General features: G+C 43.3%; 1 long non-coding RNA gene across 50 annotated transcripts in view; it reads left to right on the top strand.

Moving 5' to 3' along the window:
* LOC103349250 (uncharacterized) overlaps nucleotides 1-22,587 on the top strand; it is a 603,064-nt gene that overhangs the window by 307,766 nt on the left and 272,711 nt on the right. For 43 of the 50 annotated variants that reach the window (XR_016214679.1, XR_016214701.1, XR_016214703.1 and 40 more), the window contains one exon: nucleotides 16,195-16,277. The exons of the other annotated variants lie outside the window; for them this stretch is intronic. This is a non-coding gene — a long non-coding RNA (uncharacterized LOC103349250). The remainder of the gene's footprint in view (nucleotides 1-16,194; nucleotides 16,278-22,587) is intronic. 50 annotated transcript variants of the gene reach the window in all.

Genomic DNA, 22,587 nt, shown 5'->3' with positions numbered 1-22,587 from the left:
GCAGGACCCTCGGCCCTAGATCAGTTATGCCACCCAAACCCTGAGCAGTCGGGCCTCAAGCAGCAGGAACTCTGGGGAGCTCACAAGACGGGCAGCTGGGATTTGACTTCTTCCCACACAGCCTTCACCTCTGGGAACCTCTGGTTTTTCTATCCTGAAAGGAAGGCAGATGTGTAGAGGGCCTGAGTCACAGCCTAGAAGGCGAGGCTCTTGTGGGACAATAAATATCCAAACCAACTGCAGGCCTTGCCCAGTCTGTCTGTTATGGGAAGTAAGTCCTTCTTTTCATTGTATTCAAACTGAAGAAACTTTTTTGGCAAGATGTCAGGTTTCGAGAGCTCAGAAGGCCAATGTCTGGGCAAACCAGTGTCATATTCTGCTTTGGGTAAAAATTCATATGGAATGTAGGTGGCTTGGCAGGCCTAGTTGTTATGCTCTCCTTATTTTCATGCCTGGACTAAAAACCTGCAAGAACTGTGTATCAAATTAACATCAAAGGGCCACTGTGGGTTCTTTTACCCAAAGTGAGGTGAATTCATAGATAAGCTGTGTGGAGCATACTAGATCAATCTTCTGCTCTATGTAAGAGCAGAAGAGAACTTCGACAGGTTCTAGGTTACATTTCAAACCTTGATCAAGGATCCAGTTGAAACTAACCCTACAGATAATAACCACCTTTACTGATATTTAATATGTGGCACACTCAGCACCAAGGACTTATTGATCTGTTGGTCCTATCAATGAATTGACAAATGTAGTTTTATTATTTGATCTATTTGATAGACATTGACATGAAATGTGATTCTGAAATGTGCCCAAACTTGGAAGTCAGCAAAGATCAGGGTTAAAAGCTGGGCAGTTCACACCCAGATTTCCTGCCCTTAGTGTTACTTGGGTAAGGAATTCAACAGGTGGGAATATAAACAAGGTGCGTGTCAGGTGCAGCCAGAGTGTCTCACGGCATACAGCATTTCTCAGAACCAGGATTCCATTATGGAGTCCCCAGAGTACAACTTGTTTCTGGCACAAAGAAAGCACTAGGATAATCAACTGGAAAATTCAGTCTCCAAGTTCTTTTGCTCTGTGCCACTAAATTGTATGGGTCAAGATTCTCTCCTGTGTCTCCTCTAGAATTTCACAGAAGTGGTGAAATCACTTTTGTATATTCTTTACATTTGTGTCAAGATAGAACTAGAGGATGTGTGAGGGTCCTACAGCTGGAAGGATCAGCATGAAAACAAACACAGACCTCAACCACTTCTACCTACTCACTCTCTGCCACAGGCTTCAATGAAATGCAAACCTTCTCAACAAATGCATGCAAAAGCCCACACTTGGGCAGCTGTTTGGCCCAGCTCTTAAGCTGATGGTTGGAACACTCCTATCCCATATCGGAGTGCCTGGATTCAACTCATTGCCCTGCCTCATGTTCTAGCATCCTGCAAATACATATCTTGGGAGGCAGCAGTAATGGCTTAAGTAGTTGGATCCTTGCCATCCACACTGAAGACTGGAATTGAGTTCTCAACTCTTGGTTTTGCCTGACCCAGCTGTGGCCATTATATGCATTTGAGGAGACAAGCAGTGAATGGGCGGTCAGTCAGTCTCTCTCTCTTTCTGCCTTACAGATAATGCATTTTAAAAAAAGATTTAGTTTTTATTTATTTCAAAGGCAGAGTGGAGAGACAGAGAGAAAAAGAGAGATCTTCCATCCACTGGTTCACTCCCCAAATGGCCACAGCAGCCAAGGATGGGCCAGGCTGAGGCCAGGAGCCCAGAGCTTCTTCTGGGTCTCCCACATGGGTGCAACGGCCCCAAGTACTTGGGCTATCCTCCACTGCTGTCTCAGGAGCATTAGCAGGGAGCTGGATGGGAAATGGAGCAGTCAAGACTTGAACCACCACCCGTATAGGATACTGCTGTTGCAGGTGGCAGGTTAACCCTCTGTAACCATGCCAGTCCCAAGACAATACATTCTTAAAATATATATCAATACACACACACAGACCAATATATCTGGAGGAAAGGAACCAGAAAGGCCACATCAAACTCAGAGAGGAGAGTGCTTCTTGGAATCTCCAGGAGTGGGCAGTGCTAGGTAGTCCAGGGCATCATTGGTCATTCACTTACTCAACAAATATCAGTTAGTGTTTTCCCCTATGTGACACACTGGTGCTGTTTTGTGACTGAAATACAAAAAAATCCTTGGGATCATTACACCTACATTTGAACATTATTCTTATTACTAGGCATGCTTATAGAACAGGAACACATTTACACATTATTTATGAAATAAAAATCAGCAAAACATAAAAGCAAACAAAACCTCTCACATTTTTATATTAACAAAAGAGCCCATTTATTTTAGGGCCTGAGAGTATTTGCAAATAATACTAAGTATCAAGGTTATGCTGGTGACAATGTGATTCCTCAAATGATCCGTTTGAACTAGCTGGCACAGGCAGGGGTACAGAGACGGTTTCACTTAGCTCAAAGATTTGCAGAGTTGTGTCCATTGCTTCTACAGAAAGGTTTTTTTTTTTTGTTTTTTTTTTTTTTTTTTGACAGGCAGAGTTAGACAGTGAGAGAGAGAGAGAGACAGAAAGAAAGGTCTTCCTTCCGTTGGTTCACCCCCCAAATGGCCACTATGGCTGGCGTGCTGTGCCGATCCGAAGCCAGGAGCCAGGAGCTTCTTCCTGCTCTCCCATGCAAGTGCAGGGGCCCAAGCACTTGGGCCATCCTCCACTGCCTTCCTGGGCCACAGCAGAGAGCTGGCCTGGAAGAGGAGCAACCAGGACAGAATCCAGCGCCCCAGCTGGGACTAGAACCCGTGGTGCTGGCACTGCAGGTGGAGAATTAGCCTAGTGAGCCTCTGCGCCTGCCTACAGAAAGTTTTAAGACTCATCATTAGATACAATGTCTGACTAAAACTTAATCCAATTATAGATATACTCAACTAAATGATACACATAGGAATCTTAGGAATAGTTTCCTAACAGCCCCAATCTGGGAACTTCTTAAGAATGCCAGACAGTTGAAGAGAAGAGATGTGTCATACTCACACAGAAGAACTGCATATAGTGATGAAAATCAATGCATTAAATGTACATGCAACCATGTGAACTTTCATGTGACACAGCTGGATGAAAGAAACATGGCACCAAGTAAAACACTATATAATTCCATTTATAGGACGCTCAGTAATAGTCAAAAGTAATATGAAACTAGAAGGTAGGTTCATAGTCACCTGTGGGAGAAAGTAGTAGTGAGATCCTCTGTGGAGGTTTGTGTGAGTTCTGGGGATGAGTTGCAGGAGCATGATTAGTTCACGGAAATTTGTAGGGTTGACAGTCATAGTTTGTGACTTTTCTATAGCCTTATTTTACTTCCACCAAAAGTTTACCTAAAAACCCCACATAAAACCCTGAAATCTCATTTTTATTTTTTGAATCTCATCTTTGGCAAGTTGTGAATCCTGAGGCCTTCAGTTTTCCCATCTGTAAAATGGGACCAGGATGTGCTAGCTGTTCCAGAAGGGCCCATCCAGCTTTACGGTGCTGTGTGTTACCTCTTCCACTCCAGCAGTCCATTTCTGAAGCAATGGAAACACATCAGAGAATGAGCCCTGGGGCATTTACTATTAGAATTTGTGGAAGGCTTCCAATATCACATGTGTCCCATTTTCAAGGCATTTGTTATAAATTAAAGACACAATCAATGAACAAGGGAAATTTTGTCTTCCAGGAAAATGCACGGAGCTAATTCTTTCCCAAAGTGCTCATGGGGTAAGTGGTAATACGCCAAATGTTGCTTTTGCCAAGCATCCTCCTGCCATGCCAATTCAAACATCTTAGGATGGGACAGTCAGCAATTTAGGAGGCAGGGCCATTACGGGTAGGAAGGAGGCCACTTCCCATGCTCACGACAGATGACCTCTGTTTGAATAGGGACTTCTTCTCCAAGGGACTGGACTCATCATTTTCCTGTTACCGCTACTGGAAGTCCTTGAATGGCTCTAGCACAGCTTGTACGCATTCGCAACCAGAAGGTTCGACATCCGCAGGCAGTCCTGGCACGAGAGGAGGAAAAGCCCAGTCCTGCAGCGTGTCAGTTCCTATATAAGAATCAGGAAGGTAATTTCTGTAGTGTAGACCATGATGTAATCATTCCACTCAAGGCTGGCCTTCAGCCAGAGAATCTTTTCCTAGTTATAGCAGAGCACTCTGATATTTTCAAGGCAGGGACCCCAAGGAAGGCAACACTTTAAGTCCCCAAACTGACACTTTGTGTTAACTTTACTTAAGTCCAAAGAAACAGGCTTTTGGGACAGTGAGACAGTGTCCTGTGGGTAAGTTCATTTTCGGGGTTATCCTGACTAGCAAAGACGGGCCTCCTGGAAAGGACTGGTTCCTGCAGAAATGCTCAAATTAGCAGGCGAGGAGAGACATGTACAAAATCTGAGAGGGGTCTTAGGTCATCCACAGCACTTTTCAAGTGCTCAGAGGGACCACGTGGGTTGTTTTGTTTCATTTTGTTGAGTCCTTAATTGTCACAGGCTGAAATATTTTGAAAAACTCAGTGAAACTGAATGATCAAAAATGAAATAAGGAGACAAGCAAATTACAAGCCTCCATTATGCTTACTGTTTTCATCAGACATTATTCTGTTGAGTGGCTCCAAAGGTTCAGAAATTCTCCTGTATGACCTGTAGGCAGGCAAAACAGGTTTGCTTTCTTGGGGAACATCTGGTCAGCAACAGGCAGGTGCTGTGAACCAAGAACTGTGGATTTGAGCAGCATTCTTGGTGGAGATGTTTTCACTCTCCCCAAAGCACGTTTGTTCGGGAATAACAAGAGTTAGTACAATGCCCAAAGTAAGGGAAGGGTCAAGGGGTAGACAGCATGATGAGGACAGAGACCCAAGATAAGAATGAACAGGTAGAAAAAGAAATAACTTTAGAAACCAGAGTTTTAGTGATGAAGAAATTTTTAAAGATTTATTTATTTGAAAGGCAGAGTTCTATAAAGGAGCGGGGGAGCACAGAGATCTTCCATCCATTGGTTCCTTCCCTAAATGTTGGCAATGACCAAGGCTGGGCCAGGCCAAAGACAAGAGCCTTGAATTCTATCTGGGTCTCCCACATGGGTCCAGGAGTCCAAGGACTTGGACCACCTTCTGTTGCTTTCTCAGGTGCATCAGCAGGGAGCTGGATCCCAAGTGGAACAGTGAGAACTCAAACTGGTGTTCATATGGGATACCAGTGTCACAGGCAGTGGTTTAACCCACTGCTCAACAATTCAGACCCTGATTTAGCAATTTTTGATGATAATATTGCTGCCTGCATAAGAATGGAACCAAAGGACATCAGTAACTGACCAGTAACTGATCTGGAACTGAGCAAATTCTTAATTATGGAGAACAAGGGGCTCAGAGGTCTCTGCTCAGTGTGTTCTGGGAATTCAGATGCTAACCAACAAATATGCAACACCTGAGACGTTAAAGTTCTGGTTCAGGTCAACCTAAGGGCACCGGGCAGATCCAGCATCATTTCTCTCTGCCCATTTCCTTCCTACCAACAAATTGCCATTGGAAAACAAACTTTGATGAAATCAAATGCCCCTGTTTTATCGGTTACCACATATCAAAGCTGATGTCAATGTCATCACAGTGAATGAGTCTGGAAAGTGCAGAAAGAGAGACAACTACAACAAGACATTAGAAGAGCAAGTTGTAAAACTATTTAAAGTTATGGGACTAGCTTCTCACTGAAGCAAGCCAACCATTCTTTTACTGTTGTGGTATTTTGGAAAAGAGTCAGGTTTAAGTAGGTGAGACAAAAGACCGAAATTCTACAAGCTTTTTCTTTTCCAGTCCAAGACAGCTGTTGGATGATATCACCCATCACGAAAGCAGCTGTGTGTGGAGGGAATTGGCAGATGAAAAGCAAGAACACTCGCTATGGAGCGTGTAAACGTGATTTCTCTGTCTCTTCCCATTCTCCTTATGATACGCACACCTACTAGTGAAGTTACATATGTGGATGTTTATATGAAGTAGAAAGGATCCAAGAAAGGGTTCAGGACATGAAAAACAGTGAGGGATGATAAACATTTCAAGATTCAGATTGCACTGCTGCCTGAATTCACAGTCTCTAATGAAAAGGCTACAAGAGCTATTCCACTCATAACTTCTTTCCAAGGAATAAAGAACTTCTGCTATGAGCAAAGGCAGTGCCAAGAAAATGCCAATTTGTGTCACCCTAACATCTTTCTTAAGGCTGCATGTGGCCTTGGGAAATGCGAACCTTTAGGTACAGTGAGCTCGGTTAGCCCGGAGGGTTTGTAATTGGGTTCTTCAGAGGGACTGGGGGAAATCTGAGAGATCAACTTACACATGCGTTAATTGGGAACCACACTGACACCAGAGACTCATTTGCTATGAGAAGCGGGGGTCAACCTGATGTGAACTCAGAAAAGCAGAGTCCCCAAAAACCTGCTAGGAAATGTTTCATTGACAGACCGAGAAAGCAACTGCTGGAGGGATGAGGAGAGGAAAGACGAAGGCAAACCAAAGCGAGATGCTGTCATCGAGAGGACCAAGCAAGAACAAATGGTACAAGAACGTTCTAACATTGTGTGTCACACAAGACAACCTTCCAAGGACACCTTTCTCAAAGTTGGGGAGAGGAAGCCAGTTAGAAAAATAACAATGTGTTATACATACTTTAAACTCTTTCTGCATTTATTGTTTTTGTAGAAGTGCTTCCTGCAAACTTCAGTAATGACTGTAAGATGATGCTCCTTTGGGGGGTTGTAAAGACAATCTAAGAACAAGTCATTTCAGAGTAGCAAACTGCTCAGCCAGAGATCACTTCCAGTGTATCATGCATTTAGCCCTAATGCTTTCACTGTTTCAGCACGACCCAGTTGTGTCATTATTTTACTTACCTCATTGGGGAGAGTATTGTTTAAAAACCAAATATAAATGGTGAAACAGGCTTCAACTTCATCATTTCCAGGGCAATCGCTTCCCTCCCCTCTCCCTGCCAAGGAACGGTTAAGCCCAAATGGGTGATGAATTGCTCCCAACAGTCTGACATCCCCAGAGAGAGGAACGAGAGTAAAAATAACTAGCTGATTACCAATAGGGAGCAAATTGGCCACTTGAGAATTCAGTGGCTAGAATGACAAATGAGAAAATAAAAATCCTCATCAAAGGACTAGACTTTCTGATTAGTCCAAGTGCTGATGCCCGCCTTCTGTGCCTGTCCCTCCCCACTGGGTGATGATTTACATCTGATTGGATATCATCTTGTATTCGGGACAGTCATTTATGAAAGGGTGTTTGGAAGACTTTGAAGTAGTTAATTATAACCAGGAGGTATTTAGGAGCTGAACAGTGAAATGGAAGATGTTCTGTGTTGGGCTTATGGAATGCTCATGTCTAGTGGGTTTGGTCTGGCGTTTAATTCTATCACCCCATAAGGCAGCTTTCCAAGGTTGTCTGGACTCTGGGAGAAAAGAGAAAAGAGAGGAGTGTTCTTGGCCAAGGGATCCATGTCCAAGGCAGACTGCAGGATTTCAACATGTGGATAGATTGGGCTTTCTGTTAATAGCCAATTACTAAAAATAGAAATAATTTGGGATTACTTTGAAGGGAAGCCGTTTTTACTAGGCCTCATTTGAAATAATCCATCAAAGGGGAAGAGTATATAATTAGCCATAGACATACTTAATTGTGCTATGTCTTATATACATGAAGAGATAAAACAGGATCATCAACCATTAGCTCCCAACTCAGTGTCCATAACCATATGTGCTACAAGAATTAAGTGGACAAAGGTAGTGGGACTACAAGTTAGGTGGTCAGGTAAAATTCAGGAAGAAAAGTAGATGTGAACCAGGGTTGGGAGGACAGACAGAAATAATACAACTTCTGGGAGGGAAATCACTTCAACAATTACTGTGATTTTTTAAGGGTGTGGTGTCCAGTGAACAGCATGCTTTGTCTTGTGAAAAATGGTTTTGAATATAAAAGTCTGCTGAGGTGAGACTCATGAGTTTCAAGGGTATGAAATGGGTCTTGAACACCAGGCAGAGACTGGGGTTGAACCTTAAAAGCCCTGGAGGAACATTAAGTGTTCTGAGTAGACCTAGAACTGTTTGAGAGGTCCGACAGAAAGCAGCAGCAAAACAATTTGTCTGGGACCTCACCAACACATAGGAATGCCATTTTGATTTGTCTTTGGTTTGTGAGGCCTTGGCTATGGAAGCCAAGAATGAACTAGCACCAGAGCTGGCTCATGGACAGAACTGACATATACTGCTGAATGGATGAAGGAAGGTGAACCAGATAGAACCACAGAACTGCTTCCTAGAACAGAGAAGAAAGACCCGTGGTAACCCCCACCCTCTCAAGAGGCAATCCGGGGCAATCTGAGAAAGACAACATTGGAAGTTATCTGAACTTGGATATGCAATTTTATATGCTTGGGGCTGTATTTTCACATGTGAAGATGCAAGAGTGAATTTCAAATATAGTTGTTTTTTTTTTTTTTTTGACAGGCAGAGTGGACAGTGAGAGAGAGAGACAGAGAGAATCAAATAGAGTTTTTAATTGTTGAAAGCTTTGTGTATATTTTTTGGGGTGGAAAATGCCACACATAGCTTGCATTGGCTTTTTCAAGAGGGTCCATGATGCAAGTAAAGTTAAGAACCTTTGGATTATATCCCTTTAAAATGAAAGAGTTTGTGATTCTGAGATTTCAAGGATGATTTTCCTCACTGGAAGGACAACTGGAACATCAGACAACAGCCCCAGCAATTCTGTCCTCTTGGAGGAAGCCTGTAGCTGACTGGTTTGAGGTACACTATGAGGAAAGGATGCTGTTTTTTCTGGTAGCCCAGCTCAGACACCACAGTTTCAGAAGGATTATTGACTTGATCAGCTATGCTGGCATATAATTCACCATCCAAAGGGAGGAATCATGGAAAGGCACTTGCTCCCATGAGAAAATGGCATTGGCAGTGAGTAACCTCTCTGACAGAGCCCTTTTGTAGAATTTCTCTCTCTCTCTCTCTTTTTTCCTATTTCTGCTTTCTTTCTTTAAGTGGCCATGCTCACAGTGGGCTCTGTCATAAGGTTATTGGAAAGAATAACTAGTTAATGGCAGAGAAAAAAGCATTTGGGAAGATGATTCACTTCTGCTCTTAAGGCTATTCTTCAAAATAATACACAACGACACTTTTGTTCAATGGACACACTGAGTTTGCTCTGATGCAGGGACATGTCAACAATGACATGATGCTCCTTAAACAAGCAGTTAAAACACTATCATGTAAATTCCATGGTGGAAAGGCAATGGTGCAGGCAATCTGTAATGAGGCAACACTCTTATTAAGGATTTTTGATATAATGTATTAATGAATAGAGATCTAATGGATAAACAACTCACAATGTAATTAAGAAAGCTCAAGAAAAGATTAGGCTCTAATCAAAATTAATTGTGTTTTTAGATAATTTTCATAAATTCAACTGTTTCCCTTTGTGTGTTCCAAAAAGAAATGCATTGTGCTAAGCTGGTTCATATCACTTTGAGAAAAGAATGGATTTTATATTTTAATATGATATTAATAAACTGCAAATGTCAACTCTCAAGAAAAAGTCATATAGAGGCAAGAATATATTCTGCCTATAAATGTCAGCAAATTTATTTTCCCCTTCTAAATAGCATCTGCCATGTTTAATTGAAGGGCTGATTAGCACCATAAAAAAAGCACCATCCAAAATAGCAATATTATGAGTAATAGCAATGAAGTTTATTACAATCACCTTTCTGTTCTACTCTCTTCTACCTCCAAATTTCTTCTAAGTAATAGTGTTGCTCCTTCCTAACAGGCATCCTAAACTCAGAGAAGACAATCTGTTCCAAGGAAGTACATTAACAACTCCAATTTTCTTCACTTATACCAATAGCAAACCAAGATCACTTTATTGAGCACTGAACTATTCTAGACTTGCCCATATTTTAATGTTCTGCCTCTTCAGCAGAAACCTTTATCTCATCTGTAATTTTCTTTTTTCAACAATAAAAAATGTACATAGCACTTCCCACATCTGTCTTCCACTGAGCATCAGAATCCTTCTGAACAGAGTAATTGCTTTCAAATGCCTAGAATTGAAACAAGAAATCAAATCTATAGGTTAACTCTGGAGCCCAATGCAATGGTAGAGCACGTTGTACATTATAGGTAACAAAGTGTTGAACTAAATCACCCATAGCATTTAGCAATAGGAATTGAAGAGTAAGAACTCCCAAAGCTGAAATTTCCAAGTTACATGGGATTCCATGGTGTCCTCCCAGTGGTTTTGAGCTGTGAGAGTCCTTTATGTACTCAGGATAATACACCCTTATCAAAGATATGATTTGCAGATTTTAAATTTTTATCAAGTTATAGTCCCCTTCTTTTCTGTTAATGCTCCTACTTTTGGTGCCAAGTTGAAAAATCTGTCACCAAATGAGATCAGGAAGATTTATGTCTATACTTTAATAGCTTATGGATTTAGCTCTTATATTTAGGCTGTTGCTTTGTTTCTAGTTAATGTTCACAAATGGAGTGAAACAGGGATCCAGCTTTACTCTTTCATATAATCAGTCAGTTGGCCTAGCAGCATTTGTTGAGTAGATTACTCTTACTCCATTGATTGGTCTTGGTACCCTTGTTGAAAATCTATTGGCCTTAGATGTTTGAGTTTATGTCTAAACCTGCAATTATTTTCCACTGACCCATATGTCTTGGGCTGGACTAGAATCACATTGTTTAGAGTAACTGCAGTGTTATGTGAATGAATTATACAATTCTGTTTTATTTTTTAAAAAAATCTATTCGTGCGTTTAAGAGATAGAGGGAGAGGGAGAGGGAGAGGGAGAGGGAGAGGGAGAGGGGAATGCACTCCCAGCCACTAGTTCATTCTTCAAATGCCTGCTATGGCCAGGACTGGAAAGTCAGAAATTAAGAATTGAATTCACATCTCCCTTGAGGGTGGCAGGGACCCAGATCTTGAAGCTATCGCTACTGCTTCCCAGGGTCTGCATTATCAGGAAGCTGGAGTCAGGAGCCAGAGGCATATTTCAAATTCAGGAATTCTGACATGGGATATAGTCATCTTAGTGTCTCAACTGCCAGGCGAAACACTGGCCCATTGTTAATTATTGATGTGTCTGTTTAGGGCTCCTCACAATGGTGTATCAAAAAAGAGTTGGCATTTCTATTTCTGCCCCCCAAAAAGGCTGCTGACATTTGACTGGCACATATTCATTCTGTGCACTTCAGGGAGTACTAGCCTCTTTTTTTTTTTAAAGATTTATTTATTTATTAGAAAGAATTACAGAGAGAGAGGGAGAGGCAGAGGGAGGGACAAGGGGGGGGGGAGAGAGAGAAAGAGAGAGATCTTCCACCTGCTGGTTCACTCCTCAGATAGCTGCAATAGCCAGGCTAGGCCAGGCTGAAGCCAGGAGCCAGGAGCTTTGTCAGGGTCTCCCATGTGGGTGGCAGGGGCACCAAAAACTTGGGCCATCCTCTGTTGCTTTTCCCAGCACATTATCAGGGAAGTTAATCAGAAGCGGAGCATCAAGGACATGAACCAGCACCCATATGGGATGCCGGTGTTGTAGGCAACAACTTAAATCACACTGTCACAATGATGGCCCCAGTACTAGCATCTTAACAGCATTCATTCTTCAATCATTGAACATAAAGTGTCCTCCCATTTAATCAGGTGTATCTGTATTTCCTTAAGCAATGTTTCTCAATGTCATACAGCCATGTCTTTTATTTCTTCGGGTAAATCTATTCTATTGTATTTTTCCAGATGCTATGGTAAATGGAATTATTTTCATACTTTTGTTTTCAGATTATAGGTGTATAGAAACTGTTGATCATGCATGCACCCTTCAAATTGTTCAGATAGTGTTTTCTATACATTGATTTCTTTAGCATATTAAAACAGTAAATTTAAAGTCTTTGTCTAGGATGTCCAACATCTGGATTTCTTCATAGATGTTCCTTAGAGAACAGGCCACACATTTCTCATCCTTTTGTTGTTTACAGCTGGATATTTTGAATATTTGAATATTGTAATATGGTAACTCTGGAAATCAGATGCTTCTCTTCCTCCTCCAGTGATTTTTGATGGTGGTTCTTTTTATTTTTTAAAGATTTATTTATTTATCTGAAAGTCAGAGTTACACCAAGAGAACAGAACAGGCAGAGAGAGAGAAGTCTTCCATCTGCTGGTTCACTCCCCAATTGGTTGCAACAGCTAGAGCTGTGCTGATCTGAAGCCAGGAGCTTCTTCTGGGTCTCCCAGGTGGGTGCAGGGGCCCAAGCACTTGGGCCATCTTCTACTGCTTTCCCAGGCCATAGCAGAGAGCTAGATTGGAAGTGGAGCAGGTGGGACTCCAACCAGTGCCCAAATGGGATGCTGGCACTGCAGGCAGTGGTTCTTAAGGCATGTAGTCACCTGCTTGTTCAGTCAATTTCCTAAACTGTTTTTACAAGGACTGTATTCCTCGTCATGTATGCTCACTGACTCATAGAGTCTTCCTTTAATGTTTCATTACAGTAAAGCAAGAGTGGGAGAAAAGGGGTCCTATTTCTCTCTCTCTCTCTTTTAATGATTTATTTTCTTGAAAGACAGAGTTATAGAGAGAGGTAGAGACAGAGAGAGAGGTCTTCCATCCACTGGTTCACTCCCAAGATGGCCGCAATGACCAGAGCTGTGCCGATCTGAAGCCAGGAATCAGGAGCTTCTTTCAGATCTCCCACATGGGTGCAGGGATCCAAGGACTTGGGTCATCTTCTACTGCTTTCCCAAGCCATAGCAGAGAGCTGGATCGGAAGAGGAGCAGCCAGGACCAGAACCGGTGCCCATATGTGATGCCGGCACTTCAGGCCAGGGCTTTAACCCACTGCACCACAGCACTGGCCCCAGGGTCCTACTGCTTTAAATCACTCCTAATAAATGCTGCTTGATAGGTTGCTTTAGTCCAAGGAGCCTGAACTGACCAACCACTCAGCTGGTCCCTCTGTGATCTGCCAGAAAGACCAAAATACATAACCCCGATTCTTGCAGCTCAAAAGCAACAGTGAGTCACACCAGAAATGTCAGGTGCCAGCCTCACAGACATCAACAGTACTGCAGAATGGGGGTGGGTATCTGCTCAATGAAATGCTGAAATTCTCGAAAGTGTACCAGGCTCTTACTTCATCAGCTGCTCCCCTGGACACTGTCTGATTGGATCAGGCTGCAGAACCATCGTAGCTTATTTCAATAATGTCTCTAAAACAGTTGTCCACAACCTCCAGGGGAGGGGCTACTTCTTGGAGCTTCCTCTTTATCATATTCACAATAACATCACTCTACATTGAGTTTTATATGTTTTGGACGGTCTTTGTTTTTGTGTATGGATTTCAATTACTGTCAGATTTCCCGTGTTTCCAGCCTGGAAATCCCACTTTAACATTTCCTGTAAAGCAGGTCTCCTTAGCAGGAAATTCTCTCATATATTGTTTGTCTAGTATGAAGTTTTCATTATTTTAAAAGACAATTTTGAGGCGCTGATGCTGTGGTACAGCAGGTAAAGCTACCACCTGCAGGGCCAGTATCTCACATGGGCACCAGTTCATATCCCTGCTGCTCCACTTCCAATCCAGCTCTTTGCTGATGTACCTGAGAAAGCAGAAGATGGCCCAAGTGCTTGGACACCTGCATGCATGTGGGAAACCCAGGAGAAGCTCCTGGCTCCTGGCTCCAGTCTGGCCCAGCCATAGCCATTGCAGTCATTTGGGGAATAAACCTGTAGAGGGAAGATTTCTCTCTTGGTCTCTGCCTCTCTATAACTCTTCCTTTCAAATAAATTTTTTTTAAAGATTTTATTTATTTATTTATTTATTTGAGAGGCAAAATTACGGACAAAGAGAGAGAGAGACACAGAGAGAGAGGTCTTCCATCCGGTGGTTCACTCCCCAAAAGGCCACAATGACCGGAGCTGGGCCCATCCGAAGCCAGGAGCTTCTTCCAGGTGTCCCACATGGCACAGGGGCCGAAGCACTTGAGCCATCTTCTACTGCTTTCTCAGGCCATAGCAGAGAGCTGGATTAGAAGAGGAGCAGCTGGGACACAAAATGGCGCATATATGGGATGCCAGTGCCTCAGGCAGAAGCTTAGCCCACTACGCCCCACAGCGCCGGCCCCACAAACAAATCTTTAAAAAGAGATAATTTTGGGGGCTGGCGCTGTGGCACAGTGGGTTAATGCCCTGGCCTGAAGCGCTGGCATCCCATATGGGTGCTGCTTTGAGACTGGGCTGCTCCACTTCCCATCCAGCTCTCTGCTAAGGCCTGGGAAAGCAGTAGAAGATGGCCCAAGTCCTTGGGCCCCTGCACCCATGTGGGAGACCCGGAAGGAGCTCCTGGCTCCTGGCTTCGGATCAGCGCAGCTCTGGCCATTGTGGCCAACTGGGGAGTGAACCAGCGGATGGAATACCCCCCCCCCTCTACCTCTCCTCTCTTTGTGTAACTCTTTCAAATAAATAAATCTGAAAAAAAGATAATTTTGATAATTTGTTTGTCTTTTTCCCCCTTTTTTAGCCTATATGGCATCCCCTTCCATTGGCCACCATTGCATATGATCAGATCTTAACTGAGGCTTTCTTGCCTTTTACTAATCTCAGAACTTGATCTTTGACTTTCTACTGTAGTGCTTTGATGTGCCTGGGTGTAGTCTATATGTGTTTACTTCTAAATGAAATTTGTTCAAATGCTTAGTTGTTTTTTTCTCAATTGAATTTGGGGGCTATTCAGCCATTATTTCTTCAATTTCTTCTCCTACCTCTTCTTCATCTCCCCTTTAATTCTTGTACTTCTATCACTTGTATGTTCAGGTGTTTAATGCTGTCCCACATTTCTCTGATGCTCTGTTTATTTTTCTTTATTCTTTTTCTCCCATGTTCTTTGTACTGCATCATCTCTACTGATTTTTTTTTCAGATTTGCTGATTCTTTATTTTGCCAGCTACTACATTCAAAGCTATCTAGTGAATTTTCCCCTTCACACTGAAGAATTTTTATTTGGCTCTTTTTCATAGCTTCCATTTCTAAATAGATGCTCTGTATTGGACCCATATCTTGTACTCTTACCTTCCCTTAATCCTATAAGTGTATTTTTCTTTATTTCTTTGAATATATTTATCATAAATGCTTTGGAACTTTGGGAAGCCAGGTACAACATCCCAGTTTTTCTTTTTAAACAGTAGCTGCTGAATCCCTCCTCTTCCATTACATGGATCATCCTTTTCTCCTTCTTTGAATGTCTTGTAAAAATTTTTTGAAATTTGTACAGTTTAGATAACATATTGCATTACTCTGGATACTGATCCCAGCTCCTGTTCCCTTCCACCTCCTGAGAGGGTGAGAGTGTTGCTTTTGCTTTCCATGTCACTGAGTTGTTTAGTGACTTAGCTGAATGCACTTTTACACTGAGACCATTGCCTTTCAGTGTACAGCCCTGATGTCCCTCCTTTTATTCGTCCCTTGTTTTTATCTTTTCATCTGGCTATTTAGGGGTCACTTTTAACTGCCATAAGTCACTTAGTAATAAAAGGTTGCTCCACTTTGGCAGCTACATTTTTGTGCCTTACCATGGGATGAAGAAATATCCTGGCGGCTGTTCTCACATGTAATGCCATTTTTATTTCTACCTCCTGCTCATCCAATGATTAGTAACTTTGATTTTTCCCTCTTCATTCTCTCTTGGGAGGTGCAGCCATGTGTAACACGGTTTTCTAGACTACAAGAGATATATATGTGAGGTTATTCCTAAGCTTCACTTCTTGGTAGTTGCTTCTGGGTTGGACTAGGTGGTTGTTCAGCCAGTGGTCAGTTAGAGGGACCTTAAGTCTCCTAGCACATGTGCCAGCTTTTACCCTTTGTGATGGATTTCTGTTTGTACAAACAGGTGAAATGTTTACAAGATCACCCTGTATTCTCTTGTGATGCTCTTGCATGGGTGCAGCCCATCAACACCCAAGGCTTACTGTGCTCCTAGGATTACTGTTCTTAGTTGTCTGTTACCATGGTTCTGTTCAACTTCTGATGTCTTCACTTTTTTGTTTGTTTGTTTTTTTGCATTGCAGAGCAATGAACACCCTATTCAGTGGTCTTCACTGGTTCTCCAATATTTTCAACACCACTCTCGGGATAGAATTCTCCATATAAGGTCAGTGACCTCAGAACAATCTGCAGCAGCATCTTTATCTCTGTGGGCTAAACTCTGTGCCACTGTTCACGGTCTCAATGTAGGGACAGAGGCACTATTGTCTGACAATGACACCCTACTCTGAAAGCAGGTGCTGGGGGTAGTAGTAGCTCAGGTCTTCCTGGATTGGCCCTCTTCACACAGGATTTTTGCCTTACTAATCTGATGGTCAGGAATTGCAAGAGTCCAAGGTTAATGGCCTGTTGCATCCAGTACATAGATTGTGTCCTCCAAGTGGGTGCTGGGCAGAAGAAGGGAGCCCCTAGAGTTTCTGCAATGTGGGGCTTGTTGAGGAGGATGAAAAATGCTGGCATGCACCCCACTGAGGTGATTCCATAAGGTGGAGCTGGGAGAGGATTATAGATTTTTAGTATATTTACTTGACTATCACTGCCTTTGCTCTATGACTTTAGGACAATTTCCAGAGATGTTGTTCATTTTATTATTTTATTTTTAAAACTTATTTTTTAAAAATAAGTATTTATTTATTTGAAAGGCAGAGTTACAGAGAGGGAGGGAGAGACAGTGACAGAGAGATCTTCCATCTGCTGGTTCACTCCCCAAATGGCCACAATGGCCAGAGCTGGGCCAGGCCACAGCCAGGAGCCAGAAGTTTCTTCCGAGTCTCCCACATGAATGGCAGGGACCCAAGCACATGGGCCATAGTCCACTGCTTTCCCAGGCACATTAGCAAGGAGCTGGATCAGAAGTGGAGCAGCCGGGACTTGAACCAGTGCCCATATGGGATGCCGGCACTGCAGACGGTGACTTTGCCTGCTACACCACAGCACTGGCTCCAGATGATTTTTATAAAATCATTGCTTTGGTTCTGTGGTTGCTTCAGTGAGGAGGAAGTTTTCTGGACTTCTTCCTAAGCTGGTCTCCTATTGTAGCTCTTAAATTTAAATGTCACCTATTAGCTAACAATGCCCACGTGCCTGTCTTCAGCACAGCCTTTCATCTGGACACCAGATTTTCGTATCCAGCACACTACTTGTCATCAAGTCGCTTTGCTTTTTCTTCCTCAAAAATGTTCTCTGTGGGCTTTCTTTGTCTCAGTAAATGAAACTTGTACTGACCCAGTTAATGAAGTCAGAAGCCTCAGCAGCAACCTCATGCCTCCTTCTTATGAACCACATGTAATCCATCAGCACTGGTTCTGTATCTTGAAACTGCTCATTTCTCTCTAGTCCACGGCCACTGTGTCTGAATGATTTGCCCTGGCTTGGCTTATTAATATGGCCTTCTCGTGGATTCTCTGCTTTCCCTCTCATTCTTACCCCAATTTATGACTTGCATAGCTCCAGAGTGATAAAAAATAAATAGATTTCCCATGGCATACTCTTTTTAAAATAATTTATGTATTTAATTATTTGGAAGACAGGGTGACAGAGAGAGAGGAAGTAAGAGAAGGGAAGAGATCCTCCATTCTGTGGTTTGCTCCCCAAATGACTGCAAGAACAGGGGGCTAGGCCAGGCTGAAGTCAGGAGCCATGAACTCCACAACGGGTGGCAGGAAACTGAGTATTGAGTCACCATCCACTGCTTTCCCAGGTGTGTTAACAGAAAGCTATGCTGAAAGTAGAGCACCTGGGACTGCCACCAGCCTTCCAATACGGGATGTGGTTGTCCCAGACAGAGGCTTAACCCACGGCGACACAATACACAGCCCGCCCCCACCCCCACACTGCTCTGCATAATCTACCACCAGGGTCAGTCCTGTATGAACTGGCTCCTCTTGGCCTGTTCTTCCACCCTCACCTGCAGCCCCTCCCTTGCCCTGTCATAAGGCCCTGTGGTCCTCTTTTAGGGTGTGCTGTCCTCTGCCTGGGAGTCCCTCTCCTCCTCCCTTTGCATATCCGATATTTCTCCTCTGTTTTAGCTTCAATATCACTTCCTGTAAGAAGCTTCCTAGGGAACTTTTCTTCTCTTACTCTTTGTTGCTTCTACCCATTCATTTCCTATGCTATTCTTGGCATAATTTGTAATGATTAACTTGTTTAATGATTTATTGTCTGCTGCTCCCACTAGATGATAAACTCCAGGACAACAGGCACCACAGTTGTTTGGTTCATCATGTTGTAATAAACAGTCACAAGAAATGATAAGTACTCTCAGTTAGCAAACCTTGAGTGTATATCAGAAAGTGAAGATTCATGAGAATGTATGTGTATACACACATAATGCATACACATACATGCATTTATATATGTGCGCATATATACACACACTCATTCATTTAATTCTCACAAAAACCCTATGAGATAGATATTTCATTATACTCATCCTACAGCCAATGAAACCAAAGTACAGAGAGGTTAAGGGACTAGCCTGAGGTCACATAGTGAGTGAGCAGCTTAAACAAGGTTGCTGCAACATCTATGCACAAAAGCTCTTGAGCAGTAGCGCTGGGAACCAAGCAGGTACTCGAATAATATTTGTAGAATGAACAAACAAGGAATGAAACACAAGAAGATGTTGTCAACCCTCAGAGCAGCATTGTCTAAAACCCAGCTTCTGAGAAAATAGAAATCGACATCTGAACTGCCCTAGACAGCATCCACCGGCCACACGTAGCTCTGAGCACTGGCACTGTGGTCAGTGTGACGCAGAAGCTAAATTCTTAATGAACTCCATCTGAACAGCCACAGGTGACTAGTGACTGCTGCGACACACAGTGCTGTCAAGACTTTCGATGATGTCACTTGGATGCCTTCAGTGTATGTGGGTCTTGATGAGCTGAACTCCAAGGACAGGACCCCAGATTTCTCTCTGCATTTCTCCTTTCCCCAGTGCCCTCTGCCCCCGAGTTTTCAAACACCTGTAACCGCCCACACCATCCCAGCCTAGCCTCCTCCTTCATGTGTGGCTCCAGCAAAGTCATTTCCTTTGCTGCTTCAACAGTGCCCTAAACAGTCCTCCAAAGGATGGAAATAGCTAACAAATGCTGAAGCCTACCTGATTTGGAGCACAGGCTAGGACCTGTTGCGGGAAGGGGAAGGGGAGTGGGGGAACAGAGAGGAAAACAGAAAGACAGGCAAAACCAGGTTCCCAGAGAACAGTGAACTACAAACTCCTGTGAGGCCTAGGCAAGCAAGTGGTGAGGGCAGAAAGCTGAGGATCTGGTTCTGCATCCTCAGGGCTCCAAATGGAAACCTTGGGACATCCACTTTGCAGAAATGGCTGTAAAATGGTGCCAGTTCCACTTGCACTTCCACCAGAAGAATAAATGCATAAATTCTCACTTCCTTTCCAAACTGAGCCCATGACAGATATAAGAGAATCTTACAGACATCTAGAAAGAAACAACAGGCCTACAGAAAGGGAATCTTTGGTGGGGCAGAAAAAGAATCAAAGAAACAATAGATCAAAAGCAGAATGAAAAAAATATTGGGGCCGGTGTGGTGGTGCAGCGGGTTAAAGCCCTGGCCTGAAGCCATTTCTAGTCTCGGCTGATCCTCTTCCAATCCAGCTCTCTGCTATGGCCTGGGAAAGCAGTAGAAGATGGTCTAAGTCCTTGGGCCCCTGCGCCCACATTGGAAACCCCGAGGGGGGCTCCTGGTTCCTGGCTTCAGATTAGCGCAGCTCCAGCCATTTCGGCCATCTGGGGAGTGAGCCAGCAGATGGAGGACCTCTCTCTGTAACTCTGTCTTTCAAATAAATAAAATAAATCTCAAAAGAAAGAAAAAGAAAAAATATTAAAGAAAAAAGAGTGGTGTATATTAATCATCCAATTCATGGGCAACTGCCACCCATATTCTCAACAATATCCAATAAGTGGAGAAGGGAAAATGCAATTCTTTCCTCCCACCACTGGCATACTTGGAATCTCACTTCCATTGTATGTAGGTTAGAGTAGAAAGATGCGCCTTTGTTTGGATTTTGCTTTGGCTGTGGAATCCACTATGAAGCAATGTGCTTTTGTGTGTCAAAGAGCAGAAAGGCTCTACTTCCTCTTTGCAAAAAGATTTGGGCAGAAGTCAAGTACTGTATTTATTCCACGCACTGCTCTGCTCGATTACTCAGTGTGTGCTGGTTGTGGATGCCAGAGAAACAGTGAACTTTTTCACCACAATGGATTTCCTATCTTAGGATGCTGTGTGTCACAGCGTCATCTCTCTTAAAATGCAATTTGTAATTAGTCATCTGAATGTCACTCTATTACTGTGGGGCACTCAAACACAGAGACACATCCAGCTTGTGCCTACCTGCTCCAATTTTCATCTACGCAGAGACAGACTAACCACTTCTTTGATCTTCTACGTATTCCCAAAATCTACTTCTTTCAGTGAAAACAGTTCATTACATGCAAAATTAAATGAGATTTCATCTTGGTGCCTCTCAGACTTGTATTATAAGTTGCATCAAAGATTAGAAAGAAAAAAAAAAAACAACAGAAAAGAACTAAACAAACCACTCCAGTCTACGATACACTGATGGGACTACTGCCTACTAAACCAACTCCCTGCTGTGAGCTGACCGTATACTTCCCCAAAGCGGGTCCCTGAGAACACTACTTCGATCGACTAGACCACAAAGAAAGGACTTGAGGGTGGGTGCCCTAAATACACATGGCTATGCAGAATATTTGGGCTATTTCCATAAATATTTTCACCCTTCCCATGTTACCTTTTAATCCTGCTGTCAAGAAGTTTTTAAGAAGGAATGGTAAGAAGGAATAACACAAGTAGTCTTAGACCAAATCCTGCCCCACACATATAGTTCATAGGAAACAGGCACCAGCAATGACACTGCATACCATTTTTAAGTCATCGAAGTCCCATTCTCTCTTTAGGATCTCCCATAAACTCCCAATAGAAGACGTTCTTTCCTCCGAGGACTGGCTAAGACCATGATTCCTAGTGGCTGGACAGCTGCCTATGAGATGGTGTCAAGACAGAGACCCCATGGCCGGCGCCGCGGCTCACTAGGCTAATCCTCCGCCTAGCGGCGCCGGCACACCGGGTTCTAGTCCCGGTCCGGGCGCCGGATTCTGTCCCGGTTGCCCCTCTTCCAGGCCAGCTCTCTGTTATGGCCCGGGAGTGCAGAGGAGGATGGCCTGAGTACTTGGGCCCTGCACCCCATGGGAGACCAGGAAAAGCACCTGGCTCCTGGCTCCTGCCATCGGATCAGCGCGGTGCACTGGCCGCAGCGCGCCAGCCGCGGCGGCCATTGGAGGGTGAACCAACGGCAAAGGAAGACCTTTCTCTCTGTCTCTCTCTCTCACTGTCCACTTTGCCTGTCAAAAAAAAAAAAAAAAAAAAAAAGGACAGAGACCCCTCCACAAAAGGGGGGTGCAGAACCTTGAATGCCACAGAGATTCTGGGACTGGCTCTCACAGTTCGTGCACTTTGCTCACGGAAGGGAACAGGGCTGTGCAATCACTGTAACCCACAGCATGTTAGAACACCACTCATTTTCACAATAAAAGGCATTTCTAAGCTCCCGTTTGCAAATTAACAAAAACCAACACTCAGCGTATAGCAGTGACAGATAAAATGCCTTAGTCATAACCACGGAGGTTAGATTCTTACTGAGTGTGCTGGGAATGCTATGTAAAGCCCCATACTGGGTCAACTAACAGTAGTTTCCACATGCATGCATTCACATACAAAACATTACCTTGTTTATGTTAAATCCTAACTAAAGTTAATCACCACAATGACCCTAGGTAAGTTGGGAAATTCTCTTGGGAAATTCTTCTTGGGCAATCCTCTTGGGAATTCAGTGAGTCTATTAAAGGCTCTGACAAGTTCTGCAAAAGGGAAATGTTGGCTGAATATAAAGAATCAACTTCTTTGGATTTTAAAATCTTAGGAAACATACTTCTGAGAAAAATGATGATCTTTGTATTCAGAAAGCGACCTTCTAATCTAAACAAAGTTTCCAAAAGTGAATTCTTAAGAACTGATGACAGATATCATGCCAAACTCAGACAAATCCTTCATATGAATAAATGGGCATTCCAATTTGTAATTCATTCTAATGAGAGATTATTTTGCAAGGATCGGCCCCTAGAGTCTAATAATCTCTAACACGGTAAACCTGAGTTCCAGGCTCGGCAAACTTTCCAGGTCTCAGCTCCCCTTCATTGCGGGTGTAGTGTGGCATGTGGTGACGTGGGATGAGGACCCAGGGCAGGCCTATAAAAAAGATGAATTCTGCATACCATGTTGCACACTTCAGAAGCAGACTCTGTACTTGTAACAAACCATGTGCGTGTGCACAGCCCTCTTCTGTGTCTGGGCTTTAGCAGACAATAACTGACCCT

This window comes from Oryctolagus cuniculus, chromosome 10 (assembly GCF_051225735.1).
Source record: "Oryctolagus cuniculus isolate XC-2025 breed Fujian yellow rabbit chromosome 10, ASM5122573v1, whole genome shotgun sequence".
Lineage (NCBI taxonomy): Eukaryota > Metazoa > Chordata > Mammalia > Lagomorpha > Leporidae > Oryctolagus > Oryctolagus cuniculus.
This window is presented reverse-complemented; position numbering and strand designations above follow the sequence as displayed.